We start from the raw sequence: 7,269 nt of genomic DNA, 5'->3' as shown, positions 1-7,269 counted from the left end.
GGAATTGAGCAAAATAATAGGCAAACCATTGGAGAAACTTAACAGTTAGCATTACTAATACATGGATACATAGATACATTCACTGTGGATTGGTACAACTTTATTGTATACACCAACACATCCAGCAATAACAGGATAATTCGGGAAGCATATAGAAGGATTTGGACTGTATGAGAACACTAGGACTGTTCTTTCAGAACCCAACGCTGTTGAATACCCATCTCTGACAAATCCATCTGGAAGATTAAAAAAAGAATTGTATTATGAAAAGCAATAAATATCCTGTGGAAATGCATGTGGTCATTTATATGTATGTATGTTGTTGTTGTTTTGAAAACCCAAATAAAGAAATAATAAATAAGACAAAGATAACAAAAAGAATTAGACTGCTAAAATAAGGAAAGCTTGGGAAGGGGAAAATCTGGAATGGATTTCTGTATGAAAGAACTGTGAGTTCAGTTCTGACACTGAAAACAAATCCCTGGGTCAAGAGTGTGCTCTGGCAATGCAGGGGTTGGAAGAAGGGAGAATGTGATTGGTGGAGTGAAAGTGGAGTTTGCTCTGCCAATTTCATTTCAGGAAACTCTGGTGCAATATTTCAAATATGAGGGGACCTCCAAAACTTATTGATATCACAAGCTATGCACCATTTGGATCCTTTATATTGGAACATTTATCATAGCAAATTAAGCCGAGTTATATAATTTACACCAACCTTTTGTGTTCTCTGACATCTCAGGATGTTTCAGAAATGAATTTTCATTTCCATACCAAAGTTATAAAGATTAAAATCCTGGTTTCCCCCTATGAAAAGCCACCACGCTAATCAAATATTTGTATATGTTCCACCAGTGCTGCGAAACCTCCTGCCCTGGCTGCTATTGGATGAGCTGCCCTGATGTCAGCAGAGGGAGTGACATCAGGGCAGGAAGCAGCAGAGAGCTGAAGAAGCAGTAAGGCAAGGGAAGGAGTGGTGAAAGAGGAAGAGGGTGGGAAGAGAAACAGCCACAGTAGGAAGAGGGGAGGGGAGTGGTAGGAAACACAAAGAACAAAGTTTATAGAGAGAGAGAGTATGTGTGTCTTGAGGAAGATAGGAAGCTGAGTCAGACAAAATGAGGTGTAGTCAGTGGCAGCAGATGTGATGAAGGTAACCCTGGTGTCATGGGAGGCAAGTGAGCAGGGAGGAAAGTGGGGGAGAAAATGAGCTCAGAAAAGAGAACACACATGTCCATTTCTGGAGGGGCAAGAAGGGCAAAACTTCAAGCATGTTGCATTTTTTTATTTATTAAAGCATTCCACCTCTTATTTCAGCCCAAAGACATCTGGAGGGTATCTCACCTCCATAATATCAAAACCCATTCAATATACATTGGTTTAACATCATTAGAGCCAAATATTGGGCTACACGTCTCTGATGTTGACGTCTACATCCCAAAGCTCAAGCACAGTATCTCCTTCCCTCTTTTATCTTCAGGACAAAGGTGCGTGGGGCCAGTCATTGTCATCCCCATTTTAGAGATGAAAAACTGAGGCTGAGGAATCACTCGAAGTAATGCAGTGGCTGCGTGGCCGAGCTGGCATACACTTCCTGGACCAACACATTCACTCCTGGATTTCATTTCCACCTGGACCGAGCCAAAAAGAAAAATGAAAAATCGCCTCTCGAAGAGTGACTTTATTAGTCGCTGTCCTCTTCCTGCCGTGCTGATGGGACCGTCGAGCTTAGTCTTCTTACCTGTTCACGAAGTGGTTTTATAGACCTACCATTAACTGATGATGCGCCTGATAATGTGATGAGGATCCTTCCCGCTGCCGAGGCTGATAAACCAGCTGAGGGTCACGCTTAAAACGAAGGTAATCTGGGAGTCGAAAAGGCTCTGCTTTTGCTTTTTTTCTGATGCAAAGTACCTGAAAACGCAGGCGCGTTGTTATCGATCCTTGAAGGCACTGCGGCCTCACGCCCTGATCTTCGGGAGCATCTTTAGATCTCGGATGCATCTCTGGATTGCATCCTGCTAATCCCCTGCTGGTCTAGCCCCAGGTGGCTTTCTTTCAGGAAAAGCAACGCCGGGCTTCCCTCTGGCCCTTGCGATTCTTTTCCAGGCTTTCTAGGCCACCGGGTTTTGGGGGTGGGTGGGTGGGTGGGGGGTGAAGGAGAGAATCAGCACAAGACCGGAAAGGTTTGCTTGATCTCGCCGCAGCCCCGACTACCTGCGCCTCCCCTCCCCCGCAATTCTCAAGGATCATTCCCAGACTCCCCTAACGATTTCAAAGAGGTGAGAAAATGACCCCGACGGAGAGGCCCCGACTGAGAGTGGCTTGTTGCCAGACCACCCAGCGAGCCACGAGGACAGGCGAGGATTCGAACTCAGGATTCCCCAGGTTCTAGTGATTCGTCTATTGATCCAGCTTTCCAAGCCCCCTCTCTCTGTCTCTCTCTCCTCACCCGCCCGCAATTTCTGCAAGAGGAAATCGTGGGGAGGTCTGAAGGCAGGCTCCCTTCCCAACTCCCTCGTTTCCCTTCGTGTCCCGGTGGGTCCACAGCGCGGATGAGCCCCAGAGTGTTCACCCCTCCCCTCTCTGCTCGACATCGGGAGTGGGGACATTTGAAGGGACCTCTGCAGCGGTTCTAGGAACGCAAAAGAAGAAGATGTGGACCCCCTCCTGACCCGAATCCCCCTTTTGGGGGCGAGTCCAGATCGGCGAACCCCCTAAGCGCCCCCCCCAGAAATCCCCTGAGGAGGGAGGCCCTAGATAATCGCAAACGCGATAGGACGCCAGACACGAAGGACGTCGGGGCTATTCGGGTGGAGACCCCGGTGGGGGTGGGGGCGCGATCCGGAGAGGGATACCCCCTTCCCCAGCGTCTACGAGGGTATTCGGCTGGATCGTGGTGGGCTGACTGGAAAAGAAGGCGCGCCATCTCCCCTCTCCTCTCTCATACTAAGGGCTGGAGGGGTGCTGAGTCCCTTTTCCTAAAGGTAAGTCCATGGCGGTGAATCGTCGGCAGCCAAAGGGCGCACGGGCGGCGTGGGAATCCCGCTTACCCCGCTTACCTTAACCCCGGGGGCTGCTGATCGGGGGCAGGGCGGTTCTTTGGGGGAGAAGAGACGGCAAAAGGAGATCCACCCCAGGAAGCAGGATGATCTGGAGGCCCACCACGCGGGGCTCCGTCGGGGCAAGTGACCGTGTCCGGGTTGAGGAAGCGCCAGCTATTCCCACTACCCCGCCTCGCTTCCCTCATTAAGACCTCGCTGGTCCCAATTGCGAGGTTCCTGTTTCCCTAAGGCGGATCTCTTTTCCATCTCTTTTCTATCCTTCGGCACACGCCTCGCATTGGCTTCTTCAGCCGAAATGTGGAAGCTGCTTCGCTGGTCCTTAAAAATACTTAGCTCAAACAAGTTAAGCTTAAAAAACCCCACACACCAACCCAACAGGATGGGGCAGGTGTTCTTCCTTCCCCTACCCCCGCTCTCTTCCCCAGCCGATTCGCACTAAAACGACCCCAAGAGGCAATTTTAACCCGGGCCAAAGTGCCCTAGATTTCTCTTTTCTTCCCCTCACCCCCACCCTCCGCCAGTTCTTCTTCTTCCTCCTCCTCCTCTTCCTTGTCCCCAGTGCGTTGATTCAGGCCTTGGTAATTAATTTGGCATTTCAGAAAAGCCCCTGGTCTGGATAAAGCCGCCATTCATCCCCCCAGCCTAATCTGAACACAATCTGGAAGAAAAGCTTTCAGAGAGACAGAAAACGCCTTTCGCTTCGCGTTCAAAAGAGCTGTCACTCCGTCGGAATAAATCGCTCCTGATTATTTCGAACCGGGGCTCCTGCCTCGCCTTTGCGCCACGAACTTTTCTCTCTCTCGTTCCTTAGCCAATAATTATTTCTTTTCTAACCCCACCCCAAAAAGCCACCACCCCATTTAAAAAATAACTTTGCACTAATAGTTTTTAGAATATTTAGGCTTTTTTCTTTTACAGAAAGGGAAAAATGCCTTCTCTCCGTAACTCCTTTCTCTTTTTTTGCGCTGCCTGTGGACCAGAAAGAGAGGGCCAAAACAACAAACCTCGGCAGAGGGAGTTGAAAATAAGCGTGTTGTTTCAGAGATGAAAAGAAGGACATGTGCAAAGCGGGAGGGGGGAGAGAGATCACGTCCGAAATCCGGAATTCAATTCAAAATGCGCTGTCTTTCAAAACAGTTCAGTTTAGACGCGCGCACCACTTGAAGGCTGTGATTCCCTTGCAATCAATATAAGGCAATGTACTGCATATTGTGTTTAGCATAGTTTCCTTCGTGGTCTCCCCCCCGCCCAAATACAACAACATATTTATAGGGGTTAAGTATTGCGATTTCGTTCCATTGTTTTATCAAGTCTCCGAGGTCCAAATATGAGCCACGTTTCACTTTACTCTGAAAGGGGAAGCCGCTCGGAGGGGTGCGGGGAGTTAAGTATAGGGCCTCCTCTTCCCCATATTGCGGGGAAAGTACCCCCCCAGGCAAAATTAAGCTCATCCTTCTACCCCCTGGAAAGTATAGGTCAAAAGGGCTTCGTTTGAGCTGCGTGCTCCGCGCTTTCCCCTCTTTAATGGCGAAGCTGCGGCGCAAGAAATCACCCCGATTGCGCGCACACACCCCCGAGGGAAGAGAGTGATGGGTTGGCAGCTCCCCCACCCCTGTCCAATCGCTGCGCGGAATGGAGGGTCTCTAACCCGAAGCAAAGGGGCCTAAGCAGAGAGCGTGCATCGGACGGCAAGGCTGACCCCGTCACCCCTGGGCCCTGCGGCAGCAGCCGACGAGGCGCTGGTTTCAGTCGCCCTTGATCAAAACTCGGGGAACCCGCGTCTGGACGAGGGGAAAATGGGCACGAGGGAGGAGGGATAAAAACACCCAGAGGAGAGAGGAAAGCTTGGGGAACGCGGGTGAAATGTTATTATTATTATTATTATTTAGGGGAGGGGGCGTGGTAAATCTGATTAACGCGGGATCAAGCGCCAGAAAGTTTGCTTCCCGCTTTTCCCTCAAGAAGTCCTACCATGCAAAAAGCCCTTCCTTCTAAAATACTAAAACACTCCAAAGAGAACAATACGATCATTTTCTTCTTTTCCTCCCCGCTGAACTCTTACTCCTTCGCCGTTGCATCGTTCCCCACCAAGGGCACTCTTCAAACCGAGAAATCCCACCGGCCAGCTTTGCCCTGAAGCCTCTGGGACAGATCAAAACGGAGGTCGAGCTTGTGAGCCACTGAGCTGCGCTTCGCGGAGACCCGCCGTCGCGTAAAGAGAGAAAGGAGAGGTTTCCGTAATATGCGAAGAGACCTTATTGGGAAAGGATTGGGGAGAAAAGAGCGGTGGCGGGGGGCCGGCTGAGAGACGGGTTGGGAAATTCTGAAATATTGGCAATGGGGTACATCCATGCAGATAAAGATGCCTTCGCACAAGCAGGTATCCCACCTGGCCCTCATACGTCACTGATCTTAGGAGACACTGGCCTGGCGACAACAGAGGCGTGTTGTCACTGTGCTTCGCCCTCAGTGATGGCGCTTGGTCTTGGGTAATTGTTCTATGTATCCAAGACGCGGCTTGACCTGATGGTCATCATTCAGTGCAAAACACACACGTGGTGGCGACTCCGTCTAGCTCAGGGAATACCCTCCCCCACCATGTTGCTGGACTGCAACACCCATCACCCCTGAGTATTGGTCATGCTGGCTGAAGGTTGATGGGGGTTGGGAGTCCCGCCACCTGAGGTACCACTGTAATAGGGTTGCCTTGTGGAAATCATCTTAATGCTGCCCTTGAACTGTTTCCTCAAAATGAAAGTTAGTTTGGGCTTCCTTGATTCTGCAGCATAAGGTTTTTAGCAAACCCAGCAGCAATTGGCCTTAAGGTCCGGCAGGTTGACTAAGCATTGTGCATAGTGATCCTATGCATGTTTACTGAGAAGTATCCCTTACAGTATTCTGTGGAGCTTACTCCCAGGTATCTGTGCATAGAATTGCAGTCATATGCAGAATAGGTCTAGGAGATATCCGGGATTCATTGTTGAAGATTACTATAGAGAATTAGATGCATACACAAATGTACCTATGTTTTTGCTGCAATCCATAAATATTCGTGCTGGTCGTCATCGATCCTGCCCTCCTGAACCCTTGATTAGGTTATCTATGTCTTTTCCTCCCTGTGCAGGCCCCAGCTGAATGAAGAAGGAAATGGTGATTGCCTCTTGGTCTACTCTACGCACACCCACAAGGTCATTGGGCAGCTAGGGAGGCACACAAACAAACACTGCATTGTTGGACACCCCATTGGGTAATGTAGAATAAATATGCAATGAGCTCTTATTTTCAGAATGAAGCCCGTTCCCCAAAAGGGGTTTTTATGGGCAAAAAATATGTGATAGATCTAGGTTATGTACAGACTAGGTAGAAAAAACAAATATTCAGTCTCTATTGATTCGAGACTATTCGAAATATTGTGTTCACACCACCTAAGTTGGTATTTATTTGTTTTCCTCACTACCCTGTAAGGGGTTAGAAATAAGAATAGGGGGGAAAGTTAGGGATCTCAATCCAGTTAAATCATACTTGAAGTAGAACCATTGAAATTAATGAACTTACTTTGATTTCAATGGGGTTGCTCTGACTAACATTAGCTTTCACCCACAACTCTGTAAGGTGGTTAAGCTTTGTCTGTCTCAGTCAAAGAATTCACACTTTATGGGGTTTGAGTATGTCTCCTCTCCCTCAGTAAGGTTTCCACAGTGAAACCATGACACCATCCAATCCAATATTCCCTTCTGGTGGTTCCCCTCCATGGACCACTTGAAAATTGTTGAGGCTCTTGGCAGTCCACTTAATGATTCTTCTGCCCTTTGCAGCAGTTGTAATGTGCTGTGGTAGATGTTGTGTGATTTTTAATTGCATTTGTATTGCTTCTTTTAATTCTTATGTAGTATTTCATTGTCTGGCAATCTGAACTCTAAGGAAATCGAATTGTAAGTGTTGTTTAGAGGCATCAAAATCAAATTGTAAGTGTTGTAAGTGTTGTTTAGAGGCATGCCACAAAGTCCACCTGAATGAAGCTTGTGGACCACTGGTGGTCTGCAGACCACAATTTGGGAATCCCTGATTTTTTTTTCTAAAGTGGTCACTTCTGGAAGTCCACATGAAGGTCCTCACACAGTGTTTGTCCTTAGCTCTCCAGTTCAGAGGTCTCTGCCTGGAAGTTCCATTCCCACTATCATTCATCAATGCTCTCAGACTTCCCCATGAA

The sequence above is a fragment of the Podarcis vaucheri genome, assembly GCF_965113315.1.
Source record: "Podarcis vaucheri genome assembly, chromosome: 2".
NCBI classification, from domain to species: Eukaryota; Metazoa; Chordata; class Lepidosauria; order Squamata; family Lacertidae; genus Podarcis; species Podarcis vaucheri.
The sequence above is the reverse complement of the archived record's forward strand: the minus strand, read 5'-3'. Positions refer to the sequence as shown.